The sequence below is a fragment of the Theropithecus gelada genome, chromosome 9, assembly GCF_003255815.1.
Source record: "Theropithecus gelada isolate Dixy chromosome 9, Tgel_1.0, whole genome shotgun sequence".
Taxonomy (NCBI): domain Eukaryota; kingdom Metazoa; phylum Chordata; class Mammalia; order Primates; family Cercopithecidae; genus Theropithecus; species Theropithecus gelada.
Genome location: NC_037677.1, coordinates 18097074 through 18116268, shown reverse-complemented (window position 1 = coordinate 18116268; position 19195 = coordinate 18097074). Strand labels below are relative to the sequence as shown.

Genomic DNA, 19195 nt, shown 5'->3' with positions numbered 1-19195 from the left:
TCTATACTCCCATTGTATCTTGGAAGTAACTAACTTGTTTTGATTTTATAGGCTCATAGGCAGAAGGGACTAGCCTTGCCTCAGATGAGACTTTGGGCTGTGGACTTTTGAGTTAATACTACCTAAGACTTTGGGGGACTGTTGGGAAGGTATGATTGTATTCTGAAATGTGAGAAGGACATGAGATTTGGGAGGGGCCGGAGCAGAATGATATGGTTTGGATCTGTGTCCCTGCCCAAATCTCACATCAAATTATAATCCCCAATGTTGACATTGAGGCTTAGTGGGAGGTGATTGGATCATGGGGGCAGTTTCTGATGGTTTAGCACCCTCCCTCTAGTGCTGTCTGTGATAGAGTTCTCCCAAGAACTGCTAGTTTAAGAAGTGTAGCATCTCCCTGCTGCTCCTGATCCTCCATGTGAAGATGTGCCTTTTTCCCTTTCACCTTCTGCAGTGATTGTAAGTTTCCTGAGGCCTCCCTAGCCATGCTTCCTGTACAACCTACAGAACTGTGAGTCAATTAAACCTTCTTTCTTTATAAATTACCTAGTCTCAGGTAGTTCTTTATAGCAATGTGAGAATGGATTAATACAATGTGTAGCTCTCCTTTTCACTTGAACACTTAGAGGCCATTGTAGGGTTATTAACTGGCCTAATTCCAATAGTGTTGTGTCTCAGGGAATAGAGAGGCCTTAGGAGAAAGAGAGAGATGGGGGAACAGCTGGTAAGTGGAGCAGTCAGAACACGTTATCAATTAAGTTCACCACCTTATACAGGTGCCGTTCATGACACCACAAAACAATTATAGTAGTAGCACTAAAGATTGCTGATCACCGATCACCGTAACAAATATAATAGTAATTAGAAAGTTTAAAGTATTCCCAAATTAGCAAAACGTGGCACAGAGATGCAAAGTGAGCACGTGCTGTTGGAAAAATGGTACAGATAGACTTGTTCTACACCGGATTGCCACAAATCTTCAATTTCTAAATAAATAAATAAATAACATCTGAGAAACAAGAAAGCAAAGTACAATAAAATGAAATACACCTATATTTACTTAAGAGAAAAGAAAGCTACTTCCGTGCAAAGATGTGTACATGTATGTTCATTGCAGCTTTATTTGTAGCAGCCAAACAAGAAACAGGAAAAAATATTTTGGGGGAAAGCGTTGGCTTTCCACAAATAAAACCATTGGAACGCTTATTTTGGCAAGATTTTGTTGCCAGGAAGAAAAAAACGTCTAATTTTTTGAATGCATTCTTCATTGAGCATGCTGGTGAAGGATTTGAGTGATCCTCTCACTGAATACTAGCGGCTTTCTTTTCCTCCAAGATTCTCTTTGCTCCTCTGGAGGGATAAAGGAGTAAAAAAGTTAGGATGGGAAGGAGGGGAAATGGAGCTGGTCTTTCACTTCAAGCATGATTGGTTTTCTCCTGAGGTATGTGAAACCAAAAGCAATCCACCACCGGAAGGAGCATTGCCCTTCCAAAAATGAACCCACTTAATCTGTATGAGAAAAGTGTGTTCTTCATATTAACATGAAGGAGCTGTTTTTTTGCAAAATAACCAGTGTCCTTGCCATTCCTGTGCTAAGGGCTCCTGTGCTCCTTCCTGCTCCCGTGACGTCCAGAGCTTCCTCATTTTACACAACAGTGAATGGTGGCAGTCAATCTGGCTTCTCTCCACCGCATGGGGCTTCTCTCATGACCACATTGAGGATTAGGTGGTGGAATTGAAGCAGGAGTGTGCAGAAAGAAGTTTCAGTTCACTCTGCCACAAATGTACTATTTCCTCATGTAGACCAAATCCCAGCACACCACACATTAGCTGTGTGAACTCGGGCAAACTCCTTAACTACTCTGAGCCTCAGTTTCTCCATCAATAAAATAAATTTAATAATGTTGGCCCCAGTAAGGTCAACATTATTTATAACCCTTCGAACAGGGTTGTTGGAAGCGTTGTAAGTAATCTGTGGATCATTCCTTCCCTGGGATCTGGAGCTCATTTAGTGATAGATACTATCATTATTGTTATTACTCTTACATTAATGTATGCACCATACAAATGCATATATTTACATTACAAATCAACCTGGTTAATGAATACAAAGCTGCAATCGTACTTTCTTTTTAATTAACTTGCTGTGCCAGAGAGGTAATAAAAGGAATGAAATCAGCATTTTTTTCTCAATGTGCCTTTCATCAATTAAGCATCTCGGTAAGTGCCTCTTTCCAAGGCTACAAATATTCCTGTCCCAACGCTTGTGGGTGAGCAGGGCCAGATGGAGAGGGTAGTGTGTCACTTCTCTGCTGTTCTGCCCTTATGCCCTTTGCAGAGAGGAGCCTGCTCAGGGCATTTGCTTGTGAGTTGTGTGATTATGACTCCAACCTTGCAGAACCTTGACAGGGAGCAAAGAGTCCTGGGTTTTCATCAGGTGCTGCCAGTGGGTCTTTTCCATCTGACATATTAATTCCTGCCTCTTCCTGTAAAGATAATTCACGCTTCTTGGCGGCATTGTGCAGTGCACAATGCCGGGTGCCAGGAATCTCCTGCAAACTTCAGCAGGGCTGCATTGTAATGTGCCACTAGATTAATCCAGCCATCTAAAATGCATTTTTAAAAAGCCAAAGGTCCTTCCCATGAATAACCTGGTGAGTATTTGAGCTTCATTATAATTTCCCTCTAATGGAGTTTGGGGAAATGAAATGGGAGTTATTAGCCAGATTTATAAGGCTGTCTACTGAGAAAATAGGGATGAAGAGAGGCTGACCTAGCAGACAAGGTGCATTGGCTACCTCCCTAGCCAAGGAGAAAGAGCTGGCCCACAGTTTGCAAAGATGGAAAATATCCTTACCCAGCAGACACTTTTCCTGTGCTTCCAACAGAAGGCTGGCTGTGCTTTCATAATCTGAGGAAGCACTGCACATACATCCTCCAGCGGCCCCCTTTCTACACCTGAGTCTTGGATTCAACACCCCACTCTCAGAGCGCATCATGTCAGTGATGCAAATGGACTGTGCATGAAAACTCTCCCACTGGTCTTTGGAGGGTGGAAAACCACTTCATTCAAGTGCAGACACACATGTTGTATTGGAAATGGCTGGCCAAGGTTCCTGAAGGAGGAGGAAGCACTTGCCCTCCAAATGAAGCCAAGAAAGACCCTGTTGCCTGGAAGAGACAGGCCTGGTGAGGCAAGAGCCTGGGGGCTCTGCACAGCCAAAGGATATCATGCAGCCACCGGCTACCCTGCGAAGCAAGGGGGGCTTCTCGTGGTGGGCAAGAACTGCTGGGCCTGCAGTCGAGCTGTTTTCCACTTGTCTAGGGTATACCAGCTGCCTCTGCACTGTGCTTAGATGAGCAACTATAACACTGATGTTCTTGTTAAGGAACTGCATTGGTTTGCTAGGGCTTCCATAACAAAGTCCACAGACCGAGTGGCTTACCCAACGGAAGTCTGTTTTCCCACCATTCTGGAAGCTGAAAGCCCGAGATCAAGGTATGGGCAGGTTTGGTTTCTCCTGGGACCTCTCTCCTTGGCTGGGAGGCGGCCAGCTTCTTGCTGTGTCCTCACATGGCCTTTCCCCTGTGCAAGCACATCCCTGGTGTCTCTTCATCTTCTTGTTATGACACAGTGGTATTGGGTAAACATCCACCCCAATGACCTCATTTTAACTTAATTACCATTGTCAGGATGCTGTCTCCAAAACAGTCACATTCTGAGGTGCTGAGGGTTGAACTTCAACAGATGTATTTGTAGGGACCAAATTCAGTCCATAGCAGGGACTTTTAGACTTCTTATTTATTTATTTATTTATTACCTTATTTTTATTTTTTGAGATGGAGTTTCACTCTTGTTGCCCAGGCTGGAGTGCAGTGGCACGATCTCGGCTCACTGCAACCTCTGCCTCCTGGATTCAAGTGATTCTCCTACCTCAGCCACCTGAGCAGCTGGGATTACAGGTGCCAGTCACCATGCCGGGCTAATTTTTTGTATTTTTAGTAGAAGAAGTTTCACCATGTTGACCAGGCTGGTCTCAAACTCCTGACCTCAGGTGACCCACCTGCCTTGGCCTCCCAAAGTGCTGGGATTACAGGCATGAGCCACTGTGCCTGGCCAGACTTTTAATGATCGCAGCGTTCATATAAAGCCTTAATTGTCACTGAGGACCGGGTATTTACTGGACTTCAGCTGCATCTTCAAAGCTGACATGTGAGGCAGGTCGCATTATTGTTCACACTTTACAGATGAAGAAACTGAGGCACACTGCCGTTAAGCACCTCGTCTGGTTAGTGGCAGGATTGCACCCATATCACAGGCTGCCGAAGCCTACACTTCCGATCGCCACGTTATTCTGCCTCTTCTCCTGCGTTTGTGACAGAAAAATGTGCACACTCCAGAAGAGAAGAAAGAAAAGAAAAGCCACCCACAACTTTCTCCATCTGGGCTTTGTATGGAGATGTGGATTGTGTGACATACTCCGTTCTCCTGTCCTCGTTCCTCCTTCACACCGGCTAACGTCTTTGACACAGGATTGTTGGTGGCAAGGCCAAAGGAGAGCTGTAGGGACTTAAAAACTGTGTCTGCGGCCTGGCGCAGTGGCTCACACCTGTGGCTCACCACAGTGGCTCACCAGCACTTTGGGAAGCTGAGGCAGGAGGATCACTTGAGGTCAGGAGTTCGAGACCAGCCTGGTCAACATGGTGAAACCCCGTCTCTACCAAAAATACAAAAATTAGCCAAGTGTGGTGGTGGGTGCCTGCAATCCCAGCTACTTGGGAGCCTGAGGCAGGAAAACTGCTTGAACCTGTGGGGCGGAGGTTGCAGTGAGCAGAGATCAGGCCACTGCACTCCACCCTGGGCAACAGAGTGAGACTCTGTCCAAAAACAAAAAAAACAAAAAAAAACTGTGTCTGCAAAATATAAAAGAGCATGGGACAGTGTTAAGGATACAGGGTTGGGTGTAAGCAGCAAAGCAGCAAGTTCCTTAGCAATGTGTGCAGTGTGAGCCCAATTTAAAACAAAACAAAACAAAAAAATTATCACTGGAATTCTAGGTAGATCTCTGGCTACTGGGCCTATGGGTGATATTCATTTTCCTCCTATATTACCTATATGTGTTTCCCATATTTTTTTAAATGTGCTATAATGAGCATGTAGACACAATGACCTCTGAAAGCAGAAATAAACACAATAAATGTCATAAGAGAAAAATGAAACTGTGCTGGCTCACAGCACCGCAGGTCCGATTCACTGATGCAGTCTCCATTCGGGAAGATTTCTCTGTTTGCCCGCAGAAGAGAAAACAAAGGCAGCAGACGGAGTCTGTGAGGAAATCTACTGGAAACAACATCCTGAGTGAGGAAAGCGACAAAAGAGCCACCTCCCTAAAAGCAGCCCAAAGTGGCCATTCAAATAGTAAAAATGACGCAGGGATTTGGAAACAAAGTCCCAGCTTGCAGTCAGAGCTTCCTGAGCCAGTGAAAACAGCAAGTGCGGAAGAAGCAGCCCAGGCTGCCCCGTGTCCCCAGGGCCCATGGCTGCCACCTTTGCCAGGACCCCTGGGGGCTCAGAGAGAGCTCCATTCTTCTCCTCCCAGGTGAAGGGTCAGCCCCGTGCCCCAGGTGCCCAGCAGTCTAGGGGACATGCCAAGTTTTGCTTGTGGGGAGCAAGGCTGCCCTTGGGCAGGAACTCAGAAGTGGCCTGAGCTGGGCTGGGCATGTGTTTCACCTCAGGCCACCTGCTTCCTGCTGGGCTGCACAGCCGGGAGCCAGCGAGGCGGACACAATGGGCAAGACCCACGTCACTTTCTTAGGGGAAGAAAATTACTCTTTGTGGACCAAGAGATCAAGACAGGATATCTATAAGTGTTTAAAGAAAAGCCCAGTCTGCAGTTCCCTCCCTCCCTCCCTCCCTAAGCACTTCCGAAATGTCCCTCAACACACCCGGCTCTTTAAATATCCAAACCCAGAATAAATGTGCACGCAGCATTTCCCCCAGCAACTGGGTCCACGCGGCTGCCAGCTGAGTCACAGATGTTAGAGCTGGGCCGGGCCTCTGAGATCACCAAGTTCAGGCTAAGAGCAGATTGACCAGCTCTCAGTGCTTCTTCCTTGTGCAGACACTTGCTGGCTGTGTCACTGCTGGACCCCTCTCCTCTCCCAGTGGCTCCCTGGGCTGTGCTGGTGCCACTCAGGTCTCCCTGTGCCCTTAATAACCACTGAACCACCCAGCCTAGGCTGCTAGGGCCACCGGATGCTTTTAAATGAGATGCTGAGTCTAGAGAGGAGAAAGAACTCCCTGCATTGCACAACTTGTTCCTGGCGTAACTGGAGCTAAAACCTGGCATGACTCGCCTCCTCCAGCTCTTTCCTGGACTCTTACGGACGTCTTGGGTCTGATGATTGTTTTGTGGGGCCATCCTGTGATGGTGTGGGTGATTGCTATAGATTAGAAGTTGCTGAATGTACTTTCCTTAAGATCCCTCCAGATAGGTTTAGACAGGCATTTTCTTAAGTTTTGGATTTTCATCAACTTGGACTATATGTATGGTTTGGTTTTGTTTTTCATAAAAATTCTTTTTGGCCTCTGGTAAAGATAACTTCCACCAGACCTCAAAATGTGAAACAGATACAAGCAGAGCTGATCTGGTTGGAGCAGGAGCAGAATCCCAAAGCTCCCTCTCCCACAGCCTCCTTGTGCTGCACACCTCCACCCCCCGCCCCCCTACCCCGGCCATGTCCTGGGACTCGGAGCTCTGAGCAATCATTTGCAAAACACCGGGCTGTCAGTATCTGATGGACTTGCTCATATCTGAGAATCTGTGATTCGTGATTATGTGACTGTAGATAATGAAGGAAACGTCCCCAGGTTCCTACCCTATCCTCCACCTAACTTGGCAGCATAGAGTAACAAATAAGGATGAGGAGAGACTTGACAGGTGTGCTGAATTTAAATGCACCCAGGGGTCATCAGTGAAATGTACACGCCCAAGCGCAAAATAAATCATTCATTCCTTCATTCCTCCAACAAAAATTGACTGCTAGGCACAGCAGATTGTATGTAGGAAAGTAATTCACAGCCTTTATTCTTAAAGAGGTTTGGGTTTTATGTAAGAAAATCTGACATCTAAATACAAAAAAAAAATTATAAACACTTCCAATATAATGTTTTTCAGATTTTCATGATCAAGAGCCACCCTTTCCAGCAAGAATCACCATCAATGGCTTCATGGAAGAAGCAGCATTTGAAGAATAGTGTGATTTTGATAGGTGGAGCTGGGAGAGGAGGGCACTTCAGAATGAGGAAGCAACGTGTTCAAAGGCCCGGGGGCCGTGTGGTCATACAGGCTGAACCATATTCACCTCTTGGAAGCACATTCAGGTAATAGTGAAGGGAAGGGCAGCCATGGAATCAGTCACGTGGCAGCCCTGCTGGAAAGCACAGGTGTGTTCAGGAAATCCTGAGCTTGGGCAGACCATGGGAGGGGTCCGAATGGGGAAGCAGAGAGATCAGGCAGGGACCTGGGCACAGAGGGCCTGGAAAGTCGGGCAAAGGCACCGTAGCTCCACTCTGCCACACAATGGGAGGTTGCTAAGCGTTTTTGAGCAGGTAAGTGACAACAGGGTCAAGATTTCAGAAGCTGGGCCTAGCCATGGCATGAGGGTGAAATGGGAGCAGAGGGATGGAAGGCCAGGGCATGGTTGAAATTGCCGCTGCAGTGAAGGGGACAGGGAAGGGGCCAACTGTTGGGGGCAGGTGGTGCGGTTGGAAAAGAAGGGATAGGTGCAAGAGAATTTTTTTTAAGTCCCGGGAAAATCAACCAGGTTTGACAAATAACTGACTCTGGAGGTCAGAGGAGTGCAACAGTCAGAGGGACCAATCGGCCTGTTCTGGGAACCTGGGGAAGGAGTAGGGATCTTTTGCACTTTTACAGGAGACCACAGGATAGGCAACTGGATAGGCAAACGAGAAGTTCGATTTTAGGCCTGGGATGTCTGAGATGTTGGAGAGAGAGCCAGTTCAAAGTACCAGCTTTACCCCAAGCAAGGCTTTCTTTATGTCACCACACACACGTACACAAAGACTCCTCTTAGTGTTGATAGTAAAACAGTCTGACTTGGAAAGAAGGTTATAGATTCCACTAGGCCCCATACTGCATTTCCTCCATCTGATTTTCTCCCCTTCTTCTCTCCTTCCCAGGCGACACGGGGCTCAATGCGAGAGAAAGCTAAAAATGCAACTTCCTTGTGGCAAACATGGGCAACGATTAGAAGAGCAAGGAAGGGGAATTCCCCCCGGCCCCATATTTTCCAGCTGAGCTGTGCTCGTCAGGCTAAACAGCGACAAAAATAATCACAGTTGCTTGCCACTTGGAATATTATTATCTGAACAGTTGGTGGATGTGAACTGTTTTCAAAACAGGCTATCAAAACAAACCCGGGGAGAACATCTGTGGGGCCACGGGCCTGCGAGTCAGCTGAGGAAGGAAGCCATAACCCAGCAGCCTCTCCATCAAGTGTCCTTGCAGGGTAGGCAAGGGGGCGTCCCAAAGATCACCAGGGTGGGGTGGGATGGCCCAGGGTGGGAGGAGGCAAAAACAAGAAAGCAAGGGTCCAGCATGCAAACCAATTCAGAGCAATATACAGAAATGCAACTTCTAGAAACAATGAGGCGTAGGTAACGTGGGACCTCGAGCAGCGATGGGAGGATGGGGTAGCTGCAGGCTCCACTGAAATCGCTTTAGAGCCTGGGGACATCTGCAGTGAAAACATCGCATGTTATTTTTAGCCATAAGTTGAAATCCATGTTATTTAGTATGATGTTTATAAAAACTAAATGGTAGGCAGCCTTTCCTCCCTTGCTTCTCCAGCCGTCGAAGAAAGGTTTTTAGGTGCATACTTCTGCTTTGTTTAGCTTATTTTGCTTTTTAAAAACTGTAACAAATAAGGGCAAGGATAACACCTGTTTATTATTTAAAAGCTCGAATGAGGCCCAGGCTGAGGCACCTGAACTTCCTGGAAAGAAAAGACAGGGAACCAGAGAGTGGGCGCCGCGGTGGGAGAGCCGTGTCCCGCAACGCCCAGATCCCTTCTTTGCTTCTCTTTGACCTGGGGCAGGGAACAGCTTTCAAAACAAAATTCTTACAGGGGGTTTTGTTTGTGGTCTTCGTGTGTGGTGAATTTTTTTTAAGTAGAGAAAGGATTTCCACCGGCAGAATTGCTTCCTCCCCTCTCTTCTGGTCCCCTAATCCCCTCAATAAACCTTATAAACACTCCCCGACTCTCTCTCTCTCTCTCGGGTCTCCCCATTGTGTAGGGTGCTTGTGTAAAAAATAATTGCACCCTGTGGTTGAAGAATAAGCGAGCAGGTTTGATGTTTCAGGGGACAAGTTCAATTAAAGGAGGGAATGGAGATTATTTGAATGCCCTCTGGGCTGCAGATCTAAGGTCAGTTTTATTAGTAATTCTCCACTCAGTTTTATTAGCCATAAATACGATATTTTGATCTTAAAAACAAAAGCAACTGATGGCCCATGGATTCGTGTGCCAACTACAGCCTGGAGGTATAACGAGACGGACAGTGATTGGAGATCTGGCAAGAAGCCTGTAATATTCGATGCAGATGCTCTAGAACTGTCTTCCTCCTCTGCCCTGCCTCTCTGGGGTCCCTCACAGAGAGCCCTGCCAGCCTCCCTGAGCCACGTTCTCTCTCTCTCTCCTCCCAGCCGTGAGAAACCACAGCTTTGGGGATCCCATGGCCCCAACAAGGATGGAGAGCTGTCTAGCCAGAGCTGAAGGGATGGTCTTGGAGAGCTGCGAGGCCAGACAGCATCTCTGGGGGGCCTGGGAGGCAGGAGGGCCAGGAAGATTCCTTCTCTAAGAGCCTGTCACTACTGGGGGCTTTCCGTGCCCAGCATAAGGAAAACTTCATCCTTCAGCAATCACAGGCTCTCCAGATGAGTCCTTGAGAAGACCAGAGTAGAAGCAGCTTTGGAACTGGGTAACGGGTAGATGCTGGAACTGTTTTGAAGTGACTGCTAGAAAAAGTCTGTAATGCTTTAAACGGAGCATTAAGGATGATTCTGGTGAGGGTGCAAAACAAGAGAATAGATACAGAGAAAGACTAAAACTTCTTAGAGATTACCTGCCTGGTTGTGAGCAAAATGCTGGTGGGAATATGGACAGTAAAGGCCATTCTGGATGAGGTCTCAGATGGAAATGAGAGCCAAAGTATTAAAAACTGGAGCAAAGACCATGCTTGTTACGAAGTGGCAAAGAACTCGGCTGAATTGGGTTCATGCCTGAGAGCTTTATTGAAGGCTGATACGGTTTGTCTCTGTGTCCCCACCCAAAGCTCATGCCAAGTTGTAATTCCCAGTGTTGGAGGAGAAACCTGGTGGGAGGTGATTAGATCATGGAGGCGGACTTCCCCCTTGCTGTTCTTCTGACAGTGAGTGAGTTCTCATGAGATCTGGTTGTTTAAAAGTATGTAGCACTTCCCCTTTCACTCTTTCTCTCCCACTCCACCACGTGAAGAAGGTGCTTGCTTCCTCTTCACCCTCTGCCATGATTGTAAGTTTCCCCAGGTCTCCCCAGCCATGCCTCCTGTACAGCCTGTGAAACTGAGTTGATTAAACCTCTTTTCTTTATAAATTACCCAGTCTCAGGTAGTTCTTTATAGCAGTGTGAGAATGGACTAATACAGAAAATTGATACCAGAGAAGTGGGGCATTGATATACCTGAAAATGCGGAAGCGACTTTGGAACTGAGAAATGAGCAGAGGCTGGAACAGTTTGGAGGGCTCAGAAGAAGATAGGAAGATGAGGGAAAGTTTGGAACTGCCTAGAGACTTGTTGAATGGTTGTGACCAAGATGCTGAAAATGATATGAACAGTGAAATCCAGGCTGAGGTGGTCTCAGATAGAGATGAGGAACTTATTAGGAACTGGAGTAAAGGTCACTCTTGCTATGCTTTAGCAAAGAGACTGGCAGGCATTGTGCCCCTGCTCTAAAGATTTGTGGAACTTTGAACTTGAGAGAAATGATTTAAGGTATCTGGCAGAATAAGTTTCTAAGCAGCAAAGTATTCAGGATATGGCCTGGCTGCCTCTAACAGCCTACATTTATTTGCATAAACAAAGAAGTGATGTGAAACTAGAACTTATATTTAAAAGTGAAGCGGAGCATAAACGTTTCAAAACTTTTCAGCCTAAACATGCAATCGTAAAGAAAAACCTATGTTCTAAGGAGGACTTCAAGGCTGCAGAAATTTACATAAGTAAAGAAGAGCGGAATGTTAATAGCCAAGACAAAGGGGAAAATGCCTCCAGGGCATTTCAGAGACTTTAGGGGCAGCCCCTCCCATCACAGGCCTGGAGGTCTAGGAGGGAAAAATGGTTTCATGGGCTGGGCTCAGGACCCTACTGCTCTGTGCAGCCTTGAGACATGGTGTCCTTCATCCCAGCCACTCCAGCTCCAGCCATGGCTAAAAGGATCCAAGGTAAGCTTGGGCCACTGCTTCAGAGGGTAAAAGTCCCAAGTTGTGGCAGCTTTCATGTGGTGTTGGGCCTGTGGGTACTCAGAGGCAAGAGTTGGGGTTTGGGAGCTTCTGCCTGGATTTCAGAGGATGTATGGAAATGCCTGGATGTGCAGGCAGAAGTCTGCTGCAGAAGCAGGGCCCTCATGGAGAACTTCTACTAGGGCCGTGCAGAGGGGAAATGTGGGGCTGGATCCCTCACATGGAGTCCCCACTGGGGTACTGCCTAGTGGAGCTGTAAGAAAAGGGCCACTGTCCTCCAGATCCCAGAATGGTAGATCCACCAACATCTTGTACCATGTGCCTGGAAAAGCCACAGTCACTCAATGCCAGCCTGTGAAAGCACCTGTGGGAACTGTACCCTGCAGAGCCACAGGGGTAAAATGGCCTAAGACCTAGTGATCCCACCCCTTGCATCAATGTGACCTGGATGTGAGACACAGAGTTAAAGGAGATTATTTTGGAGCTTTAAGATGTAATGACTACCCTGCTGGGTTTTGGACTTGCAAGGGGCCTGTAGTCCCCTTGTTTTGGCCAATTTCTTCCTTTTGGATTGGAGACATTTACCCAATGCCTGTTCCCCCATTGTATCTTGGAAGTAACTAACTTGTTTTTAATTTTACAGACTCATAGGCAGAAAGGACTTGCCTAGTCTCAGATGAAACTTTGAACGTCAACTTTTGAGTTAATGCAGGAACAAGTTAAGACTTTGGAGGACTATTGGAAAGGCATTATTATGTTTTGAAATGTAGAAGGGACATGAGATTTGGGAGGGGCCAGGGGTGGATTGATATGGTTTGGCTCTATGTCCTCATGCAAAGCTCATGTCAAATTATAATTCCCCATGTTGGAGGAGGGACCTGGTAGGAGGTGATTGGGCTTATGGAGGCAGATTTCTCCCTTATTGTTCTTCTGATAGTGATCAGAAGATCTGGTTGTTCTCTGGAAGAGATCAGTGCCTAGGGCCCAGCAGGAAAACAGGTGGCCAACCAGAGAGCTGGAATGGGGAGCAGAGGGACGGGGGAGCCTGCGGTCTGCAGCAGTGAGAGGTGGGCACAGAGCCAGCCTGGGAGGTGAACAGCACAGGACATTAGAGGCAGGACAGGCCTCACGACTATTGCCACACATCCCTTCTGCTTCTTGGCTTGGGTTTGGAGAGACAAACCTAAGCCAAGATCTCACAAGATCTGGTTGTTTAAAACTGTGTAGCACTTCCCCCTTTGCTCTGTCTTCCACTCTGCCATGTGAAGAAGGTGCTTGCTTCCCCGTCGCCTTCTGCCATGATTTTAAGTTTCCTGTGGCCTCCCTAGCCATGCTTCCTGTACAGCCTGCAGAACTGTGAGCCATTTCAACCTATTTTCTTTGTAAATTACCCAGTCTCAGGGTTTCTTTTTTTATAGCAGTGTGAGAACAGACTAATAAAAAGGCAGAGCTTAAAGGCAATGAACTACGATATCTGGTGGAAGAAATATCTAAGCAGCAAAGCATTCACGGTGCTGTGTGGCTTCTTTGAATTGCATATAGTAAGATCAGTAAGATTCAAGAGAAGATAAATGATGTAAAGATGAAATTTATCATTAAAAGGGAAGCAGAATAGAAATATTTGGAAAACTCTCAGACTGGTCATATAAAGAATAAAAAGTGTGTTTGTGAGAGAATACTAAGAGTGTGACCAAGCCGCTGTTTGCTCCTCCTTTTATAAAAGTGAGAGTGAGAGATGGTGAGAGGTGAGTTGGGAAGGGTGAGGAGGAGGGCAGTAAAAATGAGATCAAGATGACAGAAAGGTGTGGGGTAAAGGGAAGGAAATGGGGCTGAAAAAAATGAGAAAGAAAGGAAACCCACATTTATTCCACTTTTCCTGAGTGCCAGAAGAATATTAGGCATCTGCTGGGGCAAAGAGCCCCACACAAAGGTAATTTCATGAATGAAAGGAGGCTCCATTCATTCATTTGTTCATCAGATATGTTTTGAAGCATTTCCTATGTGTCAGACACTGTTGTAACCATTGGTCACATGACAGAATGAAACCAAGGTCAATGCCTGCCCTCATGGGGTCATGTGGACTAGGGCAGTGTAGAGTGCTGTGGATGTTAGCTCACTCACTCACAGCAACTCCAAGAGGCTTGGAGAAGGTTATTGAGTTGCTCAAGGTCCTGTGGCCAGTAAGTGGTCAAGAGGCCCTTTCGATGAGGATTTCCTTGGCTTTAAGTCAAAACCCACTGAAAAAAGGAAAGCCCTGTGCTTTGAGAGGGTCACAGGAGGAAGTACCCAACATTCTTATGGGAATGGTACCAAGAAAATGCAGGCATTTCTGACAAAGCTGCCCTAGAATGGCCTCACTGGTACCTGGGGGCACTTCATATTGGCATTGAGAACATTAATTCCTCCTGAATTCAGGAGCTGAAGTTCAGGCATGGGCTGTGGAGCTGGCCTTGCGATTTGAGTGTGGGTGAGGATGTCAGGGAACTCATGCTCTCTCCTCATCCCAGTCTGGTCCCCAAGCCTCTGCCTTCCACACCACCGACCTCCACAGCTCCTGAGTCTTGTCTCTCCAAACCCAAGCCAAGAGGCAGAAGGGATGTGCAGCAATCATCGTGAGGCCTGTCCTACTTCTCTAGTGTCCTGTGCCATTCACCCCACAGGCTGGCTGTGTGCCCACCTCTCACTGCTGCAGACCCCAGGCTCCCCTGTCCCTCTGCTCCTCATTCCAGCTCTCTGGTTGGCCACCTGTTTTCCTGCTGGGCCCTAGGCACCGATCTCTTCCATCTCTGCTTCCTTCCTGGCCTTCCTCTCGTTCATGCAGGACGTTTCCCTGTCTCGGGGATTCTACTTGCCCATCCGAGGGTTTGCAAAGCCTGACAGCCCTGCAGGATGGGCTTGGTCCTTCTGTCCCTCTGTCCCTTCTGTCCCTCCAACCTGCTTCTGCCACGTCAGTGGGGACCTCCTCCCCTTCCCCACGCCACCCCCAAGCATGAAGTGGGTGTCCCCATCTCCACTACTCCTACTTAGTCCCTAGCCTCCTGTCCACTGCACCCTCCCAACCCCTTCCCCAGATGGTATCCAGGATGAGCACTTGAAGATACAAGCCTGATTATCTCATTCTAACCAACCAACTCTTGCAGATCTTGAGATTTTTAAAGCTTCATTTTAGGCTTCCCTTTGCTAACAGACTTTTCTCAGTCTGATTCTAGCCTGTCTTTTCAAACCTCTGGTTCTATACCCCTCACAGGCTTCCCGCTACACACATACACACACATGTACACACACACACACGCACATACATACACACCATACTCTGGGCACGCCCGTCTAGTTATTCACACGTGCAGTCCCTGCTGCCGATATTTGCACTTGGGACGTGACACTGATGCTTGTTATATTTCTTAAACATACCACATGTTTATGTCTTCTGTGCTTTTCCTCCTATTATTCCCTCTGTTGGGAATATCATCCTCCCTTTCAGCCTAACATAATCCTATCCCTTCTCTTCAAGACCCCTTTCCTTCTATTATTCCCTCTGTTGGGAATGTCGTCCTCCCTTTCACCCTAATATAGTCCTGTCCCTTCTCTTTAGGATCTGGTCCAACAGCACCTCCTCCATGAAACCTGCTTCCCTGATGTGTCTCTTACATTCCCACCATCCAAAATCTGACAGCTCTTGCAGGAGGGAGCCAGACGCTCTCATCTTCTGCATCCGCAGCTGCTGCCGGGGACCAGTGCATTTGCTGCATGAGTGAATGAACCAATGTCCCAGTCATTCCGGAGCATTCTTAAGGCTGGTCTGTCTCCCCCACGAAGCCTGGGCCCCCAGAGTCACCGAGCTGTGCACACAGAGAGATAATCATCTTGGTGTCTGTCTGGCCCCAGAAGCTGGGTGGTGTCGCTAAGAAAGCCAGAGCTGCTTTGCCTCCTATATTGCTACTGAAATTTGCAACTCAACTGTTGCATAACCAAGGGAACCTGGCTCCCCTCTGAACATCCCTCCCACTTAGTTTGAGAAATAGAGAGAGTCAAAGTTAGGTCAAAACTCACCTGAGGAGGCCCCTGGCCCACCATCGAGGTCATGCCTGTCACTCCCCAGGCTGCCCCTCCCGGGGAATGGGGTCATGCGGGGTTAGGGGGTAGCTCACTCCCAGTGGTGACTGGATTGCCCTGGGGAGGGGGACAAAGAATCAGAACACAGGCCGTTCTCACTTCTGACCAGGGAGATTGCACACTCTCCCTCCTTCCCTCTTGGAGGAACATCTGCAATTCAGGGACTTCTGCAAAAATTTCATACCCAGGGCTAAGAGCAATTCTGTTTCTTGGAGGATTCTAGCTTGGCTTAGAGGAGGTTTGTACCCTCCTTGGCTTAGAGGAGGTTTGTACCCTCCTCTAGTTAAATGAACCAAGTATTTGGGAAATTACCTCACAGAGTCATGCCACCAACACCAAATGAGAGCCATCTGTACAGATGAAACAGTTAGGAGCTTTTGTGTCACTGCGGGCCGAAATGTGTAGCCCATTCATTGTGAGAGGAGGCACTTTATTCCTGAGTTTCTTTTTTTTTTTTCTAACACAGAAGACGCCTCAGTCAGCGCGTAGGAAACAGGAAGGAACCCGTTGTTTTAAATAGCAGACAGCAGAGAATTGACTCATTATGGTCCGCTTGCTGGAGAGTGTCAGCCAGAAGGCAGCCAGCCCAGCCCCCACAGCCCCAAGACACGGGTCAGGGGGCATGGCTGGGATTTTCTCACAGAGAGTCTGAGAGAAGCCAATTCAAACCCCTTTCAGAGGGAACTGGTGAAGCCCCAGGTTTCTGTCTTACTAGAGACTTCACCACACACGGCTCTCTTAAAAATATATAAGAATAAGAAAAGACAAAAACAAAAGCCCCCGTAAAAACCTACAAGAATACCTGGAAGTCAGACATCCTGTGTTTCCCTTTCCTACTCTGAATGACTCCGAGTAGGACAAACACAGTTCCAAGCCTTCTTTCTTATCTTGGCAATTGCTTCTTTTCACTCTTCTGGGGTTTACAACAGTTGGCCCAGGGGTATGAGGGAACAGACGGGAGCAGCATCTGCTGGGACAGAGGGCCCTACACAAAGGTAATTTCATGCAGGGAAAATGCATCCCCCTCCCCCCCAACCCCCGGCTGCCGGGCCCAGGAGCCCAAGGGTTAATCTGTCTCAAATCCATCACTGTGACAGCCAAGCACACAAATTAGTCCTGCCCAAGCTGTCCGGACCTCTGAATTTAATTTTTTAAAAGTGCTTTGTATTGTTTCTGATGTTCAGATTGGAGTCCAGGTGTCGTGATGGAACCCGGGGGAGATGAGAGGGTAAGACCCTCGTGTACTGCATCTCACATCGCCCTCCAATGTCCTGTGTCTTCTTTGTCAAGGCAGACTAAGGGCGACCTAATTTCCAACACACAGGCCCAGGAACCTTGAAACTGACCCGCTCGAGCCTCCTTGCAAGCCTCTCCAGCTGTGAAAATCCCCTGGCTCGTAGTCCTATGTCATCCACAGGATGCTTTTCCTGCATTTTGCAGACAACTGCTGATCCCCAAGGGCAGGCCATGCGTGGCTGTATCTCCCATCCAGAGAACATCTACAAAGCTCACGTAGCCATGGAGGCTCATAGTTTGACCTGAAACTGATGGTGACTCCTGTCACCAACAGGAGTGGTCAAAACATCCTTTTTGGAGTATTAAGTGTTTGTAGAACCCTGGACATTTATGGCAGCAGAGTTTGTAGCAGCCTCAAAGAGAAATCTTCCCCCGCCATTGCCCCTTTCTAGAATCACACCAAACAATTGGGGTTTTCAGTAGAGTCTGGAGGCAATCCCGGAGACTGAGGAGGGGGAGAGCCTTCTACTTTTCCATTTCTCCCAAGCCATTTTGTATGCCTACAGGTGTCAGTATAAACCAAAGAATATGTCTCAGATGAAAAGTTAGAGTAACCATATAATTTATTGTCTAAACATGGACCCCGATGAGAGTGAAAAGGAGAGCTATTAATAACGATGCCAGAATGACAGGTGTAGACAGTGACTGTCCCAGGCAAACTGGGACATATGGTCATGCTATGACCGTGAGCTCTAAATTGGGGCAGGCTCCAGTGCTGGCCATCTATTAGGTTTATTTATAATATAATACCCAAGTGACCCTAGGTCCACAGGGTAGAGGGGGTTGAGGAGGGTAAGGAAGGTCAGCAACCATGCCTGTCTGAAGACCATGTGGAGGTAAGGAATGGGGAGAAAGGGGATCAATTTAATCTAGAAAAAGCTGACTCTGCTACAGACTTGAGGAAATCCAGGTCCTTTTTTTTTTTGTCTGAGCTGCTACTTGCTCTCAGCAAAGAAATTGAGTTCTGCCAACCCCCTCTCCAGCTCCAAAACGCAGCAGAGTCCTGGATCCTGAGGTTGGTTGGAATTCCAGGCCCACTAACCCCACTACCTTCTGTGAGTCCATCAGAAGATAGGACCTCAGGTGTGCAACATTTATTTATCCTTGACTTTCTGTCAAAAAGTCCAAGCAGATGGTATTCTCCTTCATCCCTTCTTCCAGACAGTGACAGATCCACTGCTCAAAATCCTTTCCCCACCCTGAGCAAGGCTACAGCAGAAACCATCTTCTTCTAGGCCTCACCTGTTTAACCCAGCCAGCAACAGGTTTATAAAAGACAACTTCCTCTATTTCCAGAGGCAAAAAAAAAAAAAAAAAATCTAAAGTAGTCTATTTTAAATTTTCTCTCCTCAGACCCCAAAGAATAAAAAAAGTTTTTAACTATTGGATGGAAATTCTTTTTTGTTCACTTAAAACAGATTATCCCCTTCTAGAGTAGAAACAGTTAATTGGCCTACAAAATAGTATTCTATAACATGTCTTATCCTTATCCTCAATCTGTAAGCAAAAATTATATTGAAATCTAATTGAAATGATCCAAAGTGGCTTCAAAGATAAAATTATTCTTCCAGAAACATGGTACTGTGGATAGACAATTCAAGAAAATTCCTTTGGATATCATATATACCACAACATATCACTTGAAAAAGAAAAAAATCCTTTATGTAACTATAAAAAATAAGAAACATATTTTGCATTCTTATATAAATTCAATTGAATAATAGATTAGAACTTAAAATCGGTTTTTGTCAGAGTCAGTTCTCTCATTATCATGCTTCCCTTTTCCCTGAATAAAGCTATTATTAGTGGACTCATCATTTACTAGACTGTGATCTCCCAAAAGACAAAGACTTTTACTTTGTTCATATTTTTGCTTTAAGAAAAATATACAATAAATATTTGATAAGTATGTAAGTAAAAAGTCATACTAAGCTTCAAATTATAGCAATAAATATAAATGGCTTATATTTCTCCAAAGTTTCAGATTGAAATGAAAAAGCAAACTTCAGTAATTTTCTGCTTACAAGAGTTATATCTAAAACAAGCCAGGTACGGTAGTTCACACCTATAATCCCAGCACTTTGGGAGGCTGAGGTGGGTGGATTGTTTGAGGTCAGGAGTTGAAGACTAGCCTGGTCAACATGGTGAAATCCCATCTCTACTAAAAATGCAAAAATAGCTGGGCATGGTGGCACATGTCTGTAATCCCAGCTATTCGGGAGGCTGAGGCAGGAGAATCAGAATCCCTTGAACCTGGGGGGTGG

At 46.7% G+C, this 19195-nt stretch overlaps 1 long non-coding RNA gene across 1 annotated transcript; it reads right to left on the bottom strand.

The window, feature by feature from the left end:
- Window positions 1-1095: 1095 nt before the first annotated feature.
- Window positions 1096-15655, bottom strand: LOC112632158. The gene is made up of 2 exons (XR_003121268.1): window positions 15573-15655; window positions 1096-1350 (listed from the first exon to the last, which is right to left on the bottom strand). It is a non-coding gene; the product is annotated as an uncharacterized LOC112632158 (long non-coding RNA).
- Between the last annotated feature and the right edge of the window lie 3540 nt (window positions 15656-19195).